The sequence below is a fragment of the Lepidochelys kempii genome, chromosome 6 (assembly GCF_965140285.1).
Source record: "Lepidochelys kempii isolate rLepKem1 chromosome 6, rLepKem1.hap1, whole genome shotgun sequence".
Classification (NCBI taxonomy): Eukaryota; Metazoa; Chordata; order Testudines; family Cheloniidae; genus Lepidochelys; species Lepidochelys kempii.
In genome coordinates, this window is record NC_136385.1 from 59,431,444 (window position 1) to 59,452,804 (window position 21,361).

Sequence of the window (21,361 nt, forward strand, 5' to 3'; positions counted from 1 at the left end):
ACATGTCAGGTCAAAACTTAGCTACATCATGCAAGATTAAAGTTCTGAAAACAATATCTTCCCCCTCCTAGTTTATTAACAAGCCAAATGTATCGGAAACACTTGTATCAGGAACCTCTCCCCCACAATGCTGTTTCCTCTGTCTTCCCCATTCTTCACTCATGCTTGCAAATAGCCTTTCTTGCCTTATACCAGCATCTCACAAGCTGTAGCTCCTACATCCAAGGATAGTAAGGAGTTACAGGCGATCATTGTCCCTCTGGAGGTACCTAGAGAGACCTCACCATATTTGCCCACCCTGTGGAGAGAGAGAGAGACTGCTCTTCTTGGGTCCCTTCATGCTGAGGCTTTGATTTTATTGTACTTGTTCCCAGCCTACTGTTCTCATGGAGGCTAGGCTAGAAGTCTAAAAACTCCCTTAACCTGGAGCATAGCAGGGAATAAGGCATATGTTGTACCTGGGAAGTGAATCCTTCTACATGGTCCAGATCACATTGTGGTATATGTGTGTTATGAGGTAAAAGAAAAATTGGGACAACCTTAATTTGTTGACCAACAGGAAAAAAACAGGTTTAAGTTTTCTTTGAACAAGTCACCTTACCTATTCTTTTCAAACTTTTTTTTTAACCTTTTCATCTCCAGACTAAGTCTATTTTAAATATTTTCTTCCAGTTTCCTACTTCACTGTTCCATTTGGTAGATGATTCTCTGTATCTTGGAGGTTTCTGTGGTTCACCCTACCAAAATATTGTATGTGTAGTATTTTTTTACACTGTCTTCTGTATCATACTTCAGGGGGAATTCTGCACCAAAAATTTTAAACTTCTGCGCACAATATTTTCAAATTCTGCATATTTTATTTGTCAAAATAACACCATATAATACCTGTTGGCAAGTATGTCTGTAACAATACAGACAACAAAAAAGATTCAGCTAATGGTTTTTGACATAGATTCTTTATTATGCATCTTAATACAGAACTCTGAGTAATTCATTTAAACTTCAATACAGAACCGTATTTCCTGCACCCCTCAGAAGCAGTGCAAAGGCTTGGGGGAGTCAGAGGTAATGGAGGAATTGAGGAAGAGGAAAGTAATTGCTGAGAAGAAGCCTGGGTGTGAATTTGGAGGGTTGTTGGGTATGGGTGGGAATAGTATGGAACAGTTTCTTTTTGGGGGGGGACGGGAGGGATTGTTAGGGAGCTTCCCCCATGCAGACCCTGGCTGACCCCTAGCCTCTCGCATTCAGTCAGGCACACCTGCCCCTGTCCCCATGTGTCCTTGCACCCCCTGTTCTACATGTGTCCCTCCACCCCCACAGACACCTACTTCTCCTGCCCCCATGTGTCTCTGTGCACCCACTCAGCCAGCCCCTCACCATGTGGTCCTGTGCCTCCACTCCCATTCAGCCCCTGCCCCAGTTTGTCCTCCCCCAGCAGCCCCACGCTGTCTCCCCATAGTCCCTGTCTCCTGACCCAGCCTGACAGGTGCTGTGAAGAAGGCAGGCTCTTTCTCTTCCCCAGCTGGTGGATAGCTTCTGCTCTGTTCTATCGCCACAGTACCCTCTGGTGGGCAAAAGGCAGAACTGCAGCATCTTTCCAGCAGAAGCTTTTTTCTGCACAGATATTAAAAATATGTATAGCTCATTCTTTATGTGCACACGCAGTGGCGCAGAATTCCCCCAGGAATAGTTATATTAATCCTACCTAGCAGAGCTGGTTTCTGGACCATTTAAATAAGAAGTATTCAGTCAAGGAGCAACTGTTCTGTCCATCTATAGCCTGGAAATTAACTTGCCCTTCAACAGAAGCTTGTTTACAAACATTAAAGATTTTTCTTTCCCTATCATTCTAGCTGAACTCCAGCATGCTGGGAACCAACAACATTCACTCATAGCTTTTGATAAGGCTGTGTGTGTGTAAATAATACTGTTTAAAGCAAGTGAGTTAAAAAGGCTTCTTTGCTATCTGCTTGTTTTTGTAAACTGACGTGTTTGAAAGATGAAATTGGCTTTGCTCTGCCAATGTACCCTGAAAGATGCATAAGACTTTTCTTAACCCCGCTCCCCTAATCAAGAAGGCTAAGGATTTATTTTGTCAGAGATTGACTGTCCAAAACAAAGAACTTTCAAACTTATTTTATTTCCAGTTTATTAATTATAGGGTGTGTTTACATGTTCAAAAACAAAAATATCTTGATGCAACGTGAATATACTGAGAGCTGCAAAGGGGCTTGTCACGGTTCCTTCCCCAGTCTGAACTCTAGGGTACAGATGTGGGGAACTGCATGAAAACCTCCTAAGCTTACTTTTACCAGCTTAGGTTAAGACTTCCCCAAGGTACAAACTATTTTACCCTTGGACTTCCACTGCCACCACCAAACTTTATCTGGGTTCCTGAAAAAACGTAGTTTGGAAACGTCTTTCCCCCCCAAAATCCTCCCAACCCTTGCACCCCACTTCCTGGGGCAGCTTTGGTAAAAATCCTCACCAATTTGCATAGGTGACCACAGACCCAAACCCTTGGATCTTAGAACAATGAAAAAGCATTCAGTTTCCTTACAAGAAGACTTTTAATAGAAGTAAAAAAGAATCATCTCTGTAAAAACAGGATGGTAAATACCTTACAGGGTAATTAGATTCAAAACATAGAGAATCCCTCTAGGCAAAACCTTAAGTTACAAAAAAGACACACAGACAGGAATATTCATTCTATTCAGCACAGCTATTTTCTCAGCCATTTAAAGAAATCATAATCTAACACATACCTAGCTAGATTACTTACTAAATTCTAAGACTCCATTCCTTGTTCTGTCTCTGGCAAAAGCATCACACAGACAGACAGACCCTTTGTTTTTCTCCCTCCTCCCAGCTTTTGAAAGTATCTTTTCTCCTCATTGGTGGTCAGGAGCCAGCGAGGTTATCTTTAGCTTCTTAACCCTTTACAGGTGAGAGGATTTTTCCTCTGGCCAGGAGGGATTTTAAAGGGGTTTACCCTTCCCTTTATATTTATGACAGGGCTAATGCAATATCCCTGTTTAATAAACATTGTTATCTTTGATTTTGCGGGGTGGCCTGTCTTTACAATAAGTTCCAGTGTGAATCCTGCATTCAGTTTTCTTGTAAGGAAAAGCCATTTACCTTTTGTTCAAATGGAGATTCTGTGAAACTCACATGTCCTCAATGAATATGTGGGCAACTGCCTAAAGGGGAACAGTTTAACCCCTAAGAAAGAAAACTATTTCTTTGAGAGAGGTGTGTGTTGTTTATTTAAAGCCATTTTAAAATCAGCACTGTTAATAGATTGATTACTTGTCTGCACAGTGGTTTATACAGCACTAGTCATGTTTCTCAAAAAAAGTAATCTCTTTTAGAGTGAGCGACCCTTCTCCATCTGGTTATGGATTCAATGCAACTTTAACAAGGCGAAAGGAATGAAAGCCAAAATGGAGAAAGAACAAGTTAAAGAATATTTAGATAAGTAAGATGTATTCAAGTTGGCAGGGCCTGATGAAATTCATCCTAAGGTGCTTAAGAAACTGGCTGAAGCGATCTCAGAACTGTTAGCAATTATATTCGAGAACTCATGGAAGATGGGAGAGGTCCCAGAAGGCTGGAGAAGGGCAAACATACCATCTGCCTTTCAAAAAAGGGAGACAAAGAGGAGCCGGGGAATTATAGACTAGTGAGTCTAACTTCGATACCTGGAAAGATACTGGAACAAATTATTAAACAATCAGTCTGTAAGCACCTAGGGGATAATGGGGTTATAAGTAATAACCAGCATGGGTTTGTCAACAACAAATCATGCCAAATGAACCTAATTTCCTTCTTTGCCAGAGTTACTGGCCTAGCGGATAGGGGGAACCAGTAGATGTGATATATTTTGATTTTTAGTAAGGCATTTGATACAATTCCACATGAAATTCTCATAATGGACTTAATCTGCAGCAAGAGAGATTTAGGTTAGGTATTCGGAAGAGCATTCTAAATAGAAAGGTAATTAAGCTCTGAACTAGGCTTTCAAGAGTGGTTGTGGAATCCACATCATTGGAAGTTTTAAGAAGAAATTGGACAAACACATATCAGGCCTGTCTTAGGTTTACAGTGGACTGGACTACATGACCTCTGGAGGTCCCTTCCAGCCTTACATTTCTGTGATTCAGAGGATATTATGTACCAAAGAGCACCTAATGCCCTCTTTGTATGCAGCCCAGATCTTCATTGCTAGAACAACAGGTCCAATCTGACCCAGATTAGTAGTGATCAAAAGTTATCACTACCTGACAGGTCTTTAGTAGCTTGTGTGAAATAAATTGTTGGTTGGGGTTTACTTTCCAGTGGAAAGGCGTCTTCCTCACACAGCCCACCAGCACAGGTGTTAGTTTTAGCAAGAGAGAACAAAGATTCAATAGGCTATTGAAATGAAACTATCCTTACTGCCAGAAGTGGTCCTTGCAGGTTGGATTGAGGCCCATCAGTGGGGTGCAGTGTTGGAGAACCTTGCATCGCCACTGCCTATGATGCGCCTATTCTATAGATAAATAAAACTTCAGTCTGGAAGGCTCTGAATCTACCATTTGTGTGCAATACATCCACTTAAAAAAGCAACCCACCAAATTAGGAGTTCAGATTTGGGGTCAAAGCTACCCAGAAGGTCTCTGTGCAGAAATCTTTGTTTAATTTGCTGCCTTTAGGAATAAGCATCCAGCCATCAAAAACACCAGTGCTTGTTGTTGTGTGATAAATAAAGCAGTCCACATTTTTGTCTACTGTGTTAGTTACCTGGGCCCCAATTCATAGAATCATGGAACTGGAAGGGACCTCGAGAGGTCATTTAGTCCAGTCCCCTGCACTCGTGGCAGGACTAATTATCTAGACCATTCCTGACAGGTGTTTGTCTAACCTGCTCTTAAAAATCTCAGATGATGGAGATTCCACAACCTCCATAGGCAATTTATTCCAGTGCTTAACCACCCTGACAGTTAGGAAGCTTTTCCTAATGTCCAACCTAAACCTCCCTTGCTGCAATTTATGCCCTTTGCTTCTTGTCCTATCCTCAGAGGTTAAGAAAAAAAAAATATTCCTGCTCCTTGTAACAACCTTGAACAATACTTGAAAACTATGTCCCCCTCAGTCTTCTCTGAAAACCCAATTTTTTCAATCTTCCCCCATAGGTCATGTTTTCTAGATCTTTAATCATTTTTGTTGCTCTTCTCTAGACTCTCTCCAGTTTGTCCACACCCTTCCCGAAATGTGGCGCCCAGAACTGGACACAATACTCCAGTTGAGGCCTAATCAGCGCAGAGTAGAGCAGAAGAATTACTTTTTGTGTCTTGCTTACAACACTCCTGTTAATACATCCCAGAATGATGTTTGCTTTTTTTTTTTTTTTTTTTTTGCGGCAGCGTTACACTGTTGACTCATATTTAGCTTGTGGTCCGCTATGACCCCCAGATCCCTTTCTGCAGTACTCCTTCTTAGGCAGTCATTTCCCATTTTGTGTGTGTGCTGCTGATTGTTCCCTCCTAAATGGAGTACTTTGCATTTGTCTTTATTGAATTTCATCCTATTAACTTTAGACCATTTCTCCAGTTTGTCCAGATCATTTTGAATTTTAATCCTATCTTCCAAACCACTTGCAATCCTTCCCAGCTTGGTATCTTCCACAAACTTTATAAGCGTATTCTCTATGCCATTATCTAAATCATTGATGAAGATATTGAACTGATCCCTGCAGGACCCCACTTGTTATGCCCTTCCACCATGACTGTGAACCACTGATAACTACTCTCTGGGAACGGGTTTCGAACCAGTTTTGCACTCCCCTTACAGTAACTCCAACTAGGTTTCATTTCCTTAGTTTGTTTATGAGAAGGTCATGCAAGACAGTATCAAAAGCTTTACTAAAGTTAAGATATACCACATCTACCACTTCCTCCCTATTGACAAGTCTTGTTACCCTGTCAAAGAAAGCTATCAGGTTGGTTTGACACGATTTGTTGTTGACAAATCCAAGCTAACTGTTACTTATCATCTTATTATCTTCTAGATGTTTGTAAATTGATTGATTAATTATTTGCTCCATTATCTTTCCGGGTACAGAAATTAAGCTGACTAGTCTGTAATTCCCTGGGTTGTCCTTATTTCCCTTTTTATAGGTGGGCACTATATTTGCCATTTTCCAGTCTTCTGAAATCTCTCTTATCTTCCATGACTTCTCAAAGATAATCGCTAATGGCTAAAAATATCTCCTCAGTCAGCTCCTTGATTATTCTCAGATGCATTTCATCAGGCCATGGTGACTTGAAGACCTCTAATTTTGTCCAAGTAATTTTTAACTTGTTCTTTCCCTTTTATAGCCTATTCTGATCCTATCTCATTTTCACTGGCATTCACTACGTTAGACGTCCAATCACCACCAACTTTCTTGGTGAAAACCGAAACAAAGAAGTCATTAAGCACCTCTGCCATTTCCACATTTTCTGTTGTTGTTTTTCCCCCTCATTGAGTAACGGGTCTACCCTGTCTTTGGTCTTCCTCTTGCTTCTCATGTATTTGTAGAATGTTTTCTTGTTACCCTTTATGTGTCTGGCTAGATTGATCTCGTTTTGTGCCTTGGCCTTTCTAATTTTGTCCCTACATACTTGTTTGTTTATATTCATCCTTTGTAATTTGACCTATTTTCTACTTCTTGTAGGACTTGTTTTTTTATTTTTAGATCATTTGAAGATCTCCTGGGTAAGCCAGGGTGGTCTCTTGCCATACTTCCTATGTTTCCTACACAGTGGGGTAGTTTCTTCTCGTGCCCTTAATAATGTCTCTTTGAAAAACTGCCAACTGTCTTCTATTGTTTTTCCCCCTTACACTTGCTTCCCATGGGAATCTTACCTACCAACTCCCCAAGTTTGCTAAAGTCTTCCTTCTTGAAATCCATTGTCTTTATTTTGCTGTTCTCCCTCCTACCATTCCTTGGAATCATGAACTCTATCATTTCATGATCACTTTCATCCGAGCTGCCTTCCTCTTTCAAATTCTCAACCAGTTCCTTCCTGTTAGTCAAAATCAAATCTAGAACAGCCTCTCCCCTGGTAGCTGTCTCCACCTTCTGAAATAAAAAAAATTGTCTCCAATACATTCCAAGAACTTGTTGGATAATCTGTGCCCTGCTGTGTTGTTTTCCCAACAGATGTCTGGGTAGTTCAAGTCCCCCGTTACCACCAAGTCCTGTGCTTTGGATGATTTTGTTAGCTGTTTTTTAAAAAAAAGCCTCTTCCACCTCTTCTTCCTGGCTAGCTGTTTGTAGTATACCCTACCATGACATCACCCTTGTTTTTTACCCTGTTTATCCTTACCCAGAGACTTTCAACAAGTCTGTCTCCTGTTTCCATCTCAATCTCAGTCCAAGTATATACATTTTTAATATATAAGGCAACACCTCCTCCCTTTTTTCCCTGCCGGTCCTTCCTGAGCAAGCTGTACCCTTCGATACCAATATTCCAGTCATTACTATTATCCCACCAGGTCTTTGTCACAGTTATTTATTTACTAGCATTTTGAGTTCTTCCTGCTTATTCCCCATACTTCTTGCATTAGTATACAGACATCTAAGATACTGATTTGATTCCCCCCCCCCCAGTTCTGTCTTCTCTCCTTTATCCCTGCTATAACAGCCCATGCTCCCCCCCACATTCCAAACCTTCTCCCAGGTCTCCATGTTCTTGACTTACCTGTGGGCTTTGGTCACCTGCCCCCTTCAAATCTAGTTTAAAGCCCTCATCACTAGGTTAGCTAGTCTGTATCCAAATATGCTCTTCCCCTTCCTCGATAGGTGGACCCCATTTCTGCTTAGCAGTCCTTCTTCCTGAAACACCATCCTGTGGTCAAGGAAGGTACTTAAGTATGTGACTGTGCTAGGACTGCTCATATGCTTAAAGTTAAGCATCTGTTTAAGTACTTTCCTAAATCAATGCCTTAATGTGTGTATTCAAAAGTTTCTATAGTAAAAGTAGTCAAAGTATTGGTTAAACGTTAATTTTTTGGGGAGTGTGTGGGGAGCACAATTAATTACATGCACAGAAATCAGATCTTTCAAAAGTCAGTTACATGTGCCCAGTGTTGTTGTTTTCCCCTCAACATGGCTTCCTTGAGTTACTGAGAGTGAAACTGTAGCCCCATTGAAGCCGATAGGAGTTTTGCCCTTTGCTTCAGTGGGTGAAGGACTTCATTCTGAAACCCTGGGATGGCTGAGAAAATGATATTCGAATAAAGGCCTGTATCTTTAAGTGAATGACTATTCATTGAACTAGTTCAGCTGAATTTCTTTTTCTGTGCATCTCTCTCTGGGTGCACCTCACTGGAATGGCACTTGCTGATTTCATTAGGAAAATGAAGCACTGCATGTGTGCAATATTTCATCACGTCTAATTTCATATATTCAAATGGAGCAAAGATCATACTCATTGAGTGCTCTGTGCCTGCCAAGCTGGAAGTTTTTAAAACGAAATGTACTTTTTAGAATGTGTGGGGTTTTTTTGTTTTTGTTTTTTTAAACAGTGAAAACCATCCCATTTTCCAATTTTATTTCTGCCCTTCCCCCTATTCCGCCCCCCTTAAGTCAAATATCCCAATGGATTGTCTTCTAGTATTTTCATAGCCATTCACTTTTTGGCTGTGGTAATACATGGAAAACATCAGTTCAAGAGGAAGTTTTTGGAGGGAGTAATACCTGTCTCTGTCTTTCTGATGTACCTATACAGCCAGGGGTGAAAGTAACATAAAGGACTTACTGGTATGCTGGAGTCCTGAGTGGGAGCGTGGTCTCAACCGGAGGAGGTGTGGCCTCAACCTGAAGAGGCGATTTAAAGGCCTCGGGGCTCTGGCTGGGAGCCCTGGGGCCTTTAAATCACCCCACTGCAGAGGCGGCTGGGAGCCCCGGGGCTCAAGGGTGAAATAAAGAGCTCGGGGCTTCAGCTGCCGCAGAGCTCTAGGCTTTATAAATCCCTGCTGCCCCGGAGCTCAGGTGGGGATTTAAAAGGCCCGGTGCTCCAGCCTCTGCGGGGAGCCCCTGCCCGAGCCCAGCTGCTGGAGCTCCAGAGGTGCTTTAAAGGGCCCGGGGCTCCCTGCAGTGGCAGGAGCCTCGGGCCCTTTAAATCACTGCCGGGGAAGCCGGTCCAGTCTGGCACTGCATACTGGCTCTTGCCAGCTTACTTTCACCTCTGTATACAGCCCTCATTGCCATAGCATCTGAGGAGGTCAACATTTTTAATGTTTTTATCTTCACAACATCCCGGTGAGGTAGGAATGGGCTATTATGCCCATTTTACAGATGGGGTATTGAGGCATGGGGCAAATTTTCAAAGGCATTTAGGTGCCTAAAGATGGAGATAGTGGGAATTTTCAGAAGTGCCTAAGCAGGTTAGGTACCTAACTCCCATTGAAATCAGGGGAACTTAGATGCCTAACCTTCTCAGGTGCCTTTGCAAATCCCATTAGGAACATTTCTGCATCTTCAGGCACCTAAATCCCTTGAAAATCTGGTCCAGAGAGACCCAACGACTTGCACAAGGTCACACAGGAGGTGTGTTTCAGAGCAGGGAATTGAACTCAGGTCTCTCAGTTCTAGGCTAGCACCCTAACCCATGAACCATCCTTCCTCATCATATGTGATAAGTATAATATTAAACTGAACAGGAGGTCAAGGATGGATTGGACCCTACCTAACAACATCTGGTAAATGGAGTATGTACATCTCTGAATCAAATTCACCCTTTGCAGATGACCAGTTGTGATGTTCTGCTCAGGACACCCAGAACTGTAAGACACTGTATTACCCAACCGCCTCAGTCTGATGTCCAGTAAAGCTCACTCTTACTATGTGTAAGCTTGCTGGTACATGAATTTTTCTGTCTCTGCAGCAAACTCCTTGAGTCCTTGCCAGTTTAAGGCTTTGTCTACACTAGCACTTTTGTTGGCAAAACTTTTTTGTTGGTTGGGGTGTGAAAAAAAACCCCACCCCTGGACAAAAGTGCTAGTGTGGACAGCGCTATGTTGGTGGGAGATGCTCTCCCGCCAACATGGCTACTGCCTGCTCGTCGGGGTAGTTGCATGGAGCAGCTACACAGGAGACCTTACAGTGGTGTAGCTGCAGTGGTACAGCTGTGCTGCTGTAAGGTCCATAATGTAGACATAACCTTAACCTTGCTGTGCAGTTAACAGTCCGTGAACTCCAGTTCCCAAGTTCCCCAAAGATGTCTCCCTGCAGCGTCCAGTTCCTCTCACCGAACACTCTCACAGAAATTACTAAATGTGCTGCTTCTAACAAGACCGAGTACACATCAGGCTTTTGCTTGATAAATCCAATTACCAGGACCAGACAGGACTCATCCAAGAGTTTTGAAGTAACTCAAATATAAAATTGCAGAACTATTAACTGTGGTATGTAACCTGTCATTTTAAATAATCTTCTGGACCAGATGACTGGAGGATAGCTAATGTGATGCCAATTTTTAAAAAAATGCTCCAGAGGCAATCCTGGCAATTGCAAGCTGGTAAACCTAACCAGGCAAATTGGTTGAAACTATAGTAAAGAACAGAATTATCAGACATAGATGAACATGACATGCTGGGAATCAGTATGACTTTTGTAAAGGGAAATCATGCCCCACTAATTTATTAGAATTCTCTGAGGGGGTCAACAAACGTGGACCAGGGTGATCCGGTGGATATAGTGTACTTGGACTATCAGGACGATTTTGACGAGGTACCTCACCAAAGGCTCTTAAGCAATGTAAGCAGTCATGGGATAAGAGGGAAGGTCCTCTCCTGGATCAGTAACTGGTTAAAAGACAGAAAACAAAGGGCAGGGATAAATGGTGAGGTTTCAGAATGGAGAGAGGTAAATAGTCATGTTCGCCAGGGGTCTGTACTGGAACAAGTGCTGTTCAACATATTCATTAATGATCTGGAAAAATGGGTAAACAGCGAGGTGGCAAAATGGGCAGAAAATAGAAAGTTACTTAAGACAGGTTTCAGAGTAACAGCCGTGTTAGTCTGTATTCGCAAAAAGAAAAGGAGTACTTGTGGCACCTTAGAGACTAACCAATTTATTTGAGCATAAGCTTTCGTGAGCTACAGCTCACTTCATCGGTTGCACAGTTGGCAACGGGCTTTGTTGCAAGGATAGGTTCCTGGGTTAGTGGTTCTGTTGTGTGGTGTGTGGTTGCTGGTGAGTGTTTGCTTCAGGTTGCGGGGCTGTCTGTAAGCAAGGACTGGCCTGTCTCCCAAGATTTGTGAGAGTGTTGGGTCATCCTTCAGGATAGGTTGTAGATCCTTAATAATATGTTGGAGGGGTTTTAGTTGGGGGCTGAAGGTGACGGCTAGTGGCGTCCTGTTATTTTCTTTGTTAGGCCTGTCCTGTAGTAGGTGACTTCTGGGAACTCTTCTGGCTCTATCAGTCTGTTTCAATACTCACCAGCAACCACATACCACACAATAGAACCACTAACCCAGGAACCTATCCTTGCAACAAAGCCCGTTGCCAACTGTGCCCACATATCTATTCAGCGGATACCATCCTAGGGCCTAATCACATCAGCCACACTATCAGAGGCTCGTTCACCTGCACATCCACCAATGTGATATATGCCATCATGTGCTAGCAAAGCCCCCCTGCCATGTACATTGGTCAAACTGGACAGTCTCTACGTAAAAGAATAAATGGACACAAATCAGATGTCAAGAATTATAACATTCATAAACCAGTCGGAGAACACTTCAATCTCTCTGGTCACGCGATTACAGACATGAAAGTTGCTATATTACAACAAAAAAACTTCAAATCCAGACTCCAGCGAGAAACTGCTGAATTGGAATTCATTTGCAAATTGGATACAATTAATTTAGGCTTGAATAGAGACTGGGAGTGGCAAAGTCATTATGCAAGGTAACCTATTTCCCCTAGTTCCCCCCACCCCCCGCCAACGTTCTTGTTAAACCCTGGATTTGTGCTGGAAATGGCCCACCTTGATTATCATACACATTGTAAGGAGAGTGGTCACTTTTTAGATAAGCTATTACCAGCAGGAGAGTGGGGGGGAGGTATTTTTTCATGCTTTGTGTGTATAAAAAGATCTTCTACACTTTCCGCAGTATGCATCTGATGAAGTGAGCTGTAGCTCACAAAAGCTTATGCTCAAATAAATTGGTTAGTCTCTAAGGTGCCACAAGTACTCCTTTTCTTTTTATTTAAGACAGTTAAGTCCAAAGCTAACTGTGAAGAGTTACAAAGGAATCTCACAAAACTGGGTGACTGGGCAATAAAATGGCAGATGAAATTCAATGTTGATAAATACAAAGTAAGGCACTTTGGTAAACATAATCCAAATTATTCTTACAAAATGATAGTCTAAATTACTCGTTATCGCTCAAGAAAGAGATCTTGGCATCATTGTGGGTAGTTCTCTGAAAATATCCACTCAATGTGCAGCCACAGTCAAAAAAAGCAGATAAGACAGAAAATATCATAATGCCACTATATAAATCCATGATACACCCACACCTTGAATACTGTGTGCAGTTCTGGTCGCCCCATCTCAAAACAGATGCATTGGAATTGGAAAAGGTCCAGAGAGGGGCAACAAGAATGATTAGGGGCATGGAACAGCTTCCATATGAGGAGAGATTAAAAGACTAGGACCATTCAGCTTAGAAAAGAGATGACTAAGGGGGGATATGATAGATGTCTATAAAATCATGACTGGTGGAGAGAAAGTGAATAAGGAAGTGTTATTTACCCCTTCACATAACACAAGAAGCAGGGGGTCACCCTATGAAATTAACAGACAGCAGATTTAAAACCGACAAAAGGCAGTACTACTTCACATAACTCAGTCAGCCTACGGAATTCATTGCCAGTGGATGTTAAGGCCAAAACAATAACGGGATTCAAAAAGGAATTGGAGGATAGGTCCATCAGTGGCTATTAACCATGATGGTCAGGGATGCAACCCCATGCTCCACTTGCCAGAAGCTGGAAGTGGACAACAGTGGATGGATCTCAATAATTGCCTGTTCTGTTCATTCCCTCTGATGTACCTGGCATTGGCCATTGTCGGAATAAGTTATACTGGGCTAGATGGACCTTTGATCTGACCCAGGATGGCCGTTCTTATCTTCTTAGCTGAGGGTTCACTTTATATTTCAATAGAACAGCACTGAGACCTGTTTTACACTAGGAAATTAGGTTGGTATAACTACGTCATGCATCCGATGAAGTGAGCTGTAGCTCACGAGAGCTTATGCTCAAATAAATTGGTTAGTCTCTAAGGTGCCACAAGTACTCCTTTTCTTTTTGGAAATACATCTCTCAGGAGTTTGAAAAATCCACAGTGCAAATTCTCCTGTCTACCTAGCTACTGCCTCTTAGGGAGGTGGATTACGTATGCCGATGGGAGAAGCCCTCCCATCAGCATAGGTAGCATCTTCATTGAAATGCTACAGCGGCATAGCTGCAATGGTGCAGTTGCGCCACTGCAGAGTTTAAAGTGTAGACAAGCTCTGAGAAGGTTCATAGTAAAACTCAGAATAAGTTTATTAACAAAGAACAGATTTTAAGTGATACTAAGCAAGAGAAACAGACAGGTAAGCTTACAAACAAAACAAAACACAGTCTAAAATGTAATTTTAGTAAGTTTGATATTTTCCTAAGTAGTTTTCTTATGCACATCAAGTTACCAGCATCTCCATCCCTCCAGGCCAGGGGACCCACTGTTCACAGAATCAAAAGGTGCTATTCCCTTTGTTCCCTAAGTGATGGATAACTAAATGTCTGTTTGGTACCCGTATATTACCCAAAGTGCATTTGTCTCCAGCTCAAGAGCCAGGAAGGGTTCCTGGGGTACAGTGTCTCCTGGTGTGTTCACTAAACTGCTGCTTGTTAACTTGATAGCTTTGTTTTACTATGTTCATAAATGCACTTTCATTGTTCTCAGCCAGTCATGGAGCCAATCAGACTGAGTAAATACACTTTCCTTTTGTCTAGGGCAGGCTTGGTTTATGCACTGTTCTTTAAAATGTGTTTGGGAGGCATATTTCCAGCACTCACACAACTGTTTGTACACAACCATACATGCATCACACAATGATTTTTTTTTTCCTTTGGACCAGTATGTTACCAGTTTACATATGATACCTTACAATATGATACCTTTTAGATACGTTGTATGACAACTGTGTGTTGGGGGTGTAGTGTGTGTCAGGCCTGTATGAGTTATGATCTGGTGGGCTGTTTGCCAGATGCCACTGAGGGGCTCCCAGGCTCAGACCAGCGCAAGGTCTATGTATCTCTATCTTGAGAGAGTAAGTGGGATTTAAGAGGTTCCTGGGCTTCTTGCCAGCCCTCTGACCTATGTTGAATTTCACCCTGGATGGTTTGGATTCACTGTTTTTTGAAGCTGGTTTCTTCTTCACTTTGCCTTTTTCTTGATATAATGGTACTGTGTCAGTCGGTTATCAAATCATTTCACTGAGACAGGCAAAATGGTGTATACCCTTGTTTTCAGCATTAGACACTTGCCAAGAGTGGGTCTTGTAAATTATTTAGTAGATTTTAAAGAAAATTTTAACTTTTATAAGTGGGCCTGACTTAATGTCTTCGGTAGAAAAATTATTACCTTTTCTGTTTTTCACGGCAACAGAACCACTCGGTATATTGAGCTGATGCTGTTGATAGGACATTGGAGATGGAAAAGCCTTTAGGTGCAATCCAGTCCATCCCCTCAGCTCCCTGGGTGGCCAAAGTAGGATTGATCTCTATTGTAATTTCAGAAGGGATTTATTTTGTCTTGTCCAGTTCAATTGTTTGTTTGAACAATGGGACTTTTGCAGTTTCCCTTGGGGAAACCAGATCTCATCAGTAAGAAAAGCGTAGACTAACTTTTCTGTTGTCATTTCATTCCATCCCTCCAGTTCACATGCCGAACAACTTCTCTCTCTGAAGCATTTACACCTTACAAATACCTCTAGATCTCAGAGTCTCCTTCATTAGAGACACAAGGTGGGCAAAGTCTTCTCTTTTATTGGACCAACTTCTGTTGATGAGAGAGACGTGCTTTTGAGCTACACAGAGCTCTTCTTTAGATTTGGGAAATGCACCCAGAGTGTCACAGCTAAATCCAAGCTGGAACAAATTGTTTAGCATAAGTAAAAAGAAAAGGAGTACTTGTGGCACCTTAGAGACTAACCAGTTTATTTGAGCATAAGCTTTCGTGAGCTACAGCTCACTTCATCGGATGCATACCGTGGAAACTGCAGCAGACTTTATATATACACAGAGAATATGAAACAATACCTCCTCCCACCCCACTGTCCTGCTGGTAATAGCTTATCTAAAGTGATCATCAGGTGGGCCATTTCCAGCACAAATCCAGGTTTTCTCACCCTCCACCCCCCCACACAAATTCACTCTCCTGCTGGTGATAGCCCATCCAAAGTGACAACTCTTTACACAATGTGCATGACAATCAAGTTGGGCCATTTCCTGCACAAATTCCAGGTTTTCTCACATCCCCCCCACCCCCATACACACACAAACTCACTCCTGCTGGTAATAGCTCATCCAAACTGACCACTCTCCAAGTTTAAATCCAAGTTAAACCAGAACATCTGGGGGGAGGGGGTAGGAAAAAACAAGAGGACACAAGCTACCTTGCATAATGACTTAGCCACTCCCAGTCTCTATTTAAGCCTAAATTAATAATATCCAATTTGCAAATGAATTCCAATTCAGCAGTTTCTCGCTGGAGTCTGGATTTGAAGTTTTTTTGTTTTAAGATAGCGACCTTCATGTCTGTGATTGTGTGACCAGAGAGACTGAAGTGTTCTCCGACTGGTTTATGAATGTTATAATTCTTGACATCTGATTTGTGTCCATTTATTCTTTTACGTAGACTGTCCAGTTTGACCAATGTACATGGCAGAGGGGCATTGCTGGCACATGATGGCATATATCACATTGGTGGATGTGCAGGTGAACGAGCCTCTGATAGTGTGGCTGATGTTATTAGGCCCTGTGATGGTGTCCCCTGAATAGATATGTGGACACAGTTGGCAACGGGCTTTGTTGCAAGGATAGGTTCCTGGGTTAGTGGTTCTGTTGTGTGGTATGTGGTTGTTGGTGAGTATTTGCTTCAGGTTGCGGGGCTGTCTGTAGGCAAGGACTGGCCTGTCTCCCAAGATTTGTGAGTGCTGGGTCATCCTTTAGGATAGGTTGTAGATCCTTAATAATGCGTTGGAGGGGTTTTAGTTGGGGGCTGAAGGTGACGGCTAGTGGCGTTCTGTTATTTTCTTTGTTAGGCCTGTCCTGTAGTAGGTAACTTCTGGGAACTCTTCTGGCTCTATCAATCTATTTCTTTACTTCTGCAGGTGGGTATTGTAGTTGTAAGAAAGCTTGACAGAGATCTTGTAGGTGTTTGTCTCTGTCTGAGGGGTTGGAGCAAATGTGGTTGTATCGCAGAGCTTGGCTGTAGACGATGGATCGTGTGGTGTGCTCAGGGTGAAAGCTGGAGGCATGCAGGTAGGAATAGCGGTCAGTAGGTTTCCGGTATAGGGTGGTGTTTATGTGACCATTGTTTATTAGCACTGTAGTGTCCAGGAAGTGGATCTCTTGTGTGGACTGGACCAGGCTGAGGTTGGTGGTGGGATGGAAATTGTTGAAATCATGGTGGAATTCCTCAAGGGCTTCTTTTCCATGGGTCCAGATGATGAAGATGTCATCAATATAGTGCAAGTAGAGTAGGGGCTCTAGGGGACGAGAGCTGAGGAAGCGTTGTTCTAAATCAGCCATAAAAATTTTGGCATACTGTGGGGCCATGCGGGTACCCATAGCAGTGCCGCTGATCTGAAGGTATACATTGTCCCCAAATGTGAAATAGTTATGGGTAAGGACAAAGTCACAAAGTTCAGCCACCAGGTTGGCCGTGACATTATCGGGGATAGTGTTCTTGACGGCTTGTAGTCCATCTTTGTGTGGAATGTTGGTGTAGAGGGCTTCTACATCCATAGTGGCCAGGATGGTGTTATCAGGAAGATCACCGATGGATTGAAGTTTCCTCAGGAAGTCAGTGGTGTCTCGAAGGTAGCTGGGAGTGCTGGTAGCGTAGGGCCTGAGGAGGGAGTCTACATAGCCAGACAATCCTGCTGTCAGGGTGCCCATGCCTGAGATGATGGGGTGCCCAGGATTTCCAGGTTTATGGATCTTGGGTAGTAGATAGAATATCCCAGGTCGGGGTTCCAGGGGTGTGTCTGTGCGGATGCTCGGCAGCTCTCCAACACGAGTTTCTACAAGCCATTACCCTATGATCCCACTGAGAGTTACCAAAAGCAACTACAGCATTTGCTCAAGAAACTTCCTGAAAAAACACAAGATCAAATCCGCACAGACACACCCCTGGAACCCCGACCTGGGATATTTTTGCGAATACAGACTAACACGGCTGTTATTCTGAAACTTAGCATAAGTAGTTTATTTCAAGGGACTATTCAAAGTGAAGTGGCCCGTTAACACCCCTTCAGTCCTGGGGATGGGAAGAAGGAAGGCAGAGGAGGGGGAAATAAAGGCAGCTTGGGGTGGGGCAGGGTTGGTAATGAGTTATAGATTTGAATTTCAATAATATATAACCCAGTAACAGGTAGCAAACCATGCCAGAACAACAGATGCAAAATCTGCAGACGTCTCCATTGCTACAATGGTCAACACCCCCAACAACACACCTTTCAAGATCCTACACATGCCTATAACAACATCTAGTATGCCTCATCCAGTGCATTAAATGCCCCAACAGCAACCATGTGGGTAAAACCAGGCAATCACTATGCTCTCGAATGAATTCACACAGGAAAATAAGACAAAATCATCATATCAGCTGTGCTTTCACAAAGCAGTCACTCTATATCTGATCTATCAATCTTCATCCTCAAAGGAAATATGCACAATACATTTAAAAAGACGAACCTCGGAGCTTAAGTTCATAACTCTGCTAAACACGAAAAATCATGGACTGAACACAGACGCTGGATTTATAGCTTATGACAACAACGTGTAACCCACTAACCCCCTTTTGGTCCTAAGACTGCAGTGGTGTTAATGGGCCACTTTACCTTGAATGATCCCTTACAGTATTTGCTAACTACTTATGCTAAACTAACTAAGCATTTAGTTGTGATGCTCTGAGTACCTTTCCCAGACCTGAAGTTCTGTGTGGCTCCTTAAGCATGCCTCTCTCACCAACAGAAACTGGTCTAATAAAAGATATTACCTCCCCCACCTTGTGTCTCTAATATCCTGGAACCAACATGGCTGCAACACTGTCACATAGCCAAGCTAGGCAATATGTTGGTCTTTTAAAAAAGATTATCATAATCATTTTTATTGACATCGTTTTGGTGTTGAGGTGTCCAGAGCTGTCTAGTGTTCTGGTGCCATGAATTCGTCAGTGTCTTGACTTGCAAAAAATGTAAAATTATAAATGAAATGTCACATTCAGCATTTCTATTTCGATACCCCTATCATGTGCTTGGGGGAATTATAATTCTGCAATTCAAATTCCCATTGGGCTGAAACCTGGCACAGAAGCTCTCATTATAACAGAACCTTGTTTTGTAAAATTAAAAACAAAACCTCCATCAAGAGACTTTTTCTTAAACCCAGATGAGTGCAAAAAAAAAAAATCCTATTTATGGTTACGGATCAATTTTCACTTTCTGCAGAAAATCCAGCAGCTTTGGAAACCCCTCAGGTAAAGACATACGGTCAATAGGGTTGGCTGATCCAATGGCACTTTCCTATGGAATTTAGAAAATATGATATGAAATGAAACTGACTTTAAATCCACAATAGGCTGAAAATTCACAGCTGAGGTAGAACATCCAGTTGCAACAGTTTCCCTTTCAAGCATACTACAAAATGGCATGATATTTTGGCTTCATCTCGAATGTGTGAGAGTTCCATGTGATATCTGAGCAATAATGCATGGGGAAGTATTCAGTTACATGGCTAACTAATGACAGGTTTCAGAGTAACAGCCGTATTAGTCTGTATTCGCAAAAAGAAAAGGAGTACTTGTGGCACCTTAGAGACTAACCAATTTATTTGAGCATGAGCTTTCGTGAGCTACAGCTCACTTAAGTGAGCTGTAGCTCACGAAAGCTCATGCTCAAATAAATTGGTTAGTCTCTAAGGTGCCACAAGTACTCCTTTCCTTATGGCTAACTAAGGCTATGTCTACACTACTGACTTTACAGCGACACAGCTGTACTGCTGCAGCTGTGCTGCTCTAAGGTCTCCTGTGTAGCTACTCTGTGCCAGCAGGAGAGAACACACACCCCTGACCGACATAAGTTTCACCAACAAAAGCACCAGTGTGGACAGCGCTATGTCATTGTGGGGGGGGTTAATTATGTCGGCAGGAGAGAACTCTCCTGCTGACATAATTAACCCCCCCCACAATGACATAGCGCTGTCCACACTGGTGCTTTTGTTGGTGAAACTTATGTCGGTCAGGGGTGTGTGTTTTTTTTCGCAGCCCTGACCAACAAAAGTTTTGCAAACAAAAGTGCTAGTGTAGACAAAGCCTTAGGCCTGGGCTACACTGCGGATGTGGGGGGTTGAACTAAGATACGCAACTTCAGCTATGCTATTCACGTAGCTGAGGTCGAAGTATCTTAGTTCGACTTACCTGGCCGTCCTCATGGCGGTGAGTCGACCGTGGTGGCGACTCCTACCGAGGTGGAGTACAGGTGTCGATTCGGGGATCAATTTATCACGTCTAGACGAGACACGATAAATTGATCCCCGATAGATTGATCTCTACCCACCAAAACGGCTGGTAGTGAAGACGTACCCTTAGTGCCTTATGTGCAGTAGGAAGGCTTTGTGCCCTCAGACACTCAGTGCAGGTGTCCAGTTTAATTGCACCACTTTGTGTGGTGTTTACTAAATAAATAGTAACAGTTTTAAACAAAAGGCAAAACTATTTGGAGTGTTGTTGTTAGGACACTATAGAAAGGTGAATTATGAATGTTCCGTTTCATACCAAACTGATCTAAAAGTGATTTTTCTAGCGATTAGCCCAACCCTTTCTCCTACAGACCAAATGAAATTCAGTAGTTACATAGCAGTACACAGCACAACCGTTTCTTAGGTGGAGGACCAACATTGTGTTTGGTGCTGTCTGAATATAGAGGAAGGTAATTGTCCCTGCTCTGGGGAGCTTACAAGTGAAATTGTATATGGAGGGTTATAGTCTGTGATGGCATTAGTGGGGATTAATCCATTTACTTCAGTGGAGTTGTGCCTGCTTACAACACCAGGACTGAATTTGGTTCAGGCAGGACAGTCCAAGAGGGGTTGTTTAGTTTGGCTGATGAAATTTTGAAACAAGAAGTGGTGTGACCACAGATATTTTAAGGAGAAATTTTTGACTGGACGAAGGAGGCTGCTTTGTGAGCAGCAAAAGAAACAGGGTTCTAAGCAGAAAGTGCAGCATTTGAGAGAGCATGAAAAGTCACATGGGAGAAGGGAACAAATAGGTGGGAGCAGGGCATTCAGGAGCGAGCAAGGATGATCTAGGTAAGGAAAGAGAGACGGTAATTACCAAAACTGGAATTTTGCCGGGAGTCTAGAACTATCTTTCTACTTCTAAAACCTTTTTCAAACTAAAATACTACACGTAATATGGGCTTTAAAATCCTTGGGCTTCAGTTTTGAAGTCAATGGAGTTACTCCAAACTAACTCCAGTGCAAAGGACAACTCGTGTAGAGACAAAACCATGACTATTTTGTAAACCACTTCTGCTAATCCTGGCAGACCCAGGTTCAAATACCTGCTTTGGAGCAGGGACGGGAACCCAAGTCAGAGACCCCATCTCCCCCAGGTGAGTGTCCTACCCCCCAGGCTATACTATATTCTGGGATGGGTCTCATTCAGTTTCTTCTGTTGAAGCAATTTCACATTGTATAATTAGCTATTCAGTGGTGCAGGGACTGGAACCCAGGTGTCGCTCCTCTTTGCCTCCCTCCTGGGTGAGTTCCCTAACCCCTGGGCTATAGAATCACTTTCTCACTCTTCCTCACTCCCCAAATGAGTATTCAAGTATTTCATAGAAAGTGGAACAGATTGAACAGGAAAAATTAAAAATGACCCACCGCTGAATACCCTATAGCTTGCTGTCAAGCTTCAGAGGGGTAGCTGTGTTAGTCTGGATCTGTAAAAGTGGCAAAGAGTCCTGTGGCACCTTATAGACTAACAGACGTATTGGAGCATGAGCTTTCGTGGGTGAATACCCACTTCGTCGGATGCATGTAGTG

At 42.7% G+C, this 21,361-nt stretch overlaps 1 protein-coding gene across 5 annotated transcripts in view; it reads left to right on the forward strand.

Annotated features, from left to right (window-relative positions):
• Positions 1–21,361, forward strand: part of LOC140912881 (transmembrane protein 263) — a 312,775-nt gene that overhangs the window by 4,359 nt on the left and 287,055 nt on the right. The gene's annotated exons all lie outside the window — the stretch shown is intronic.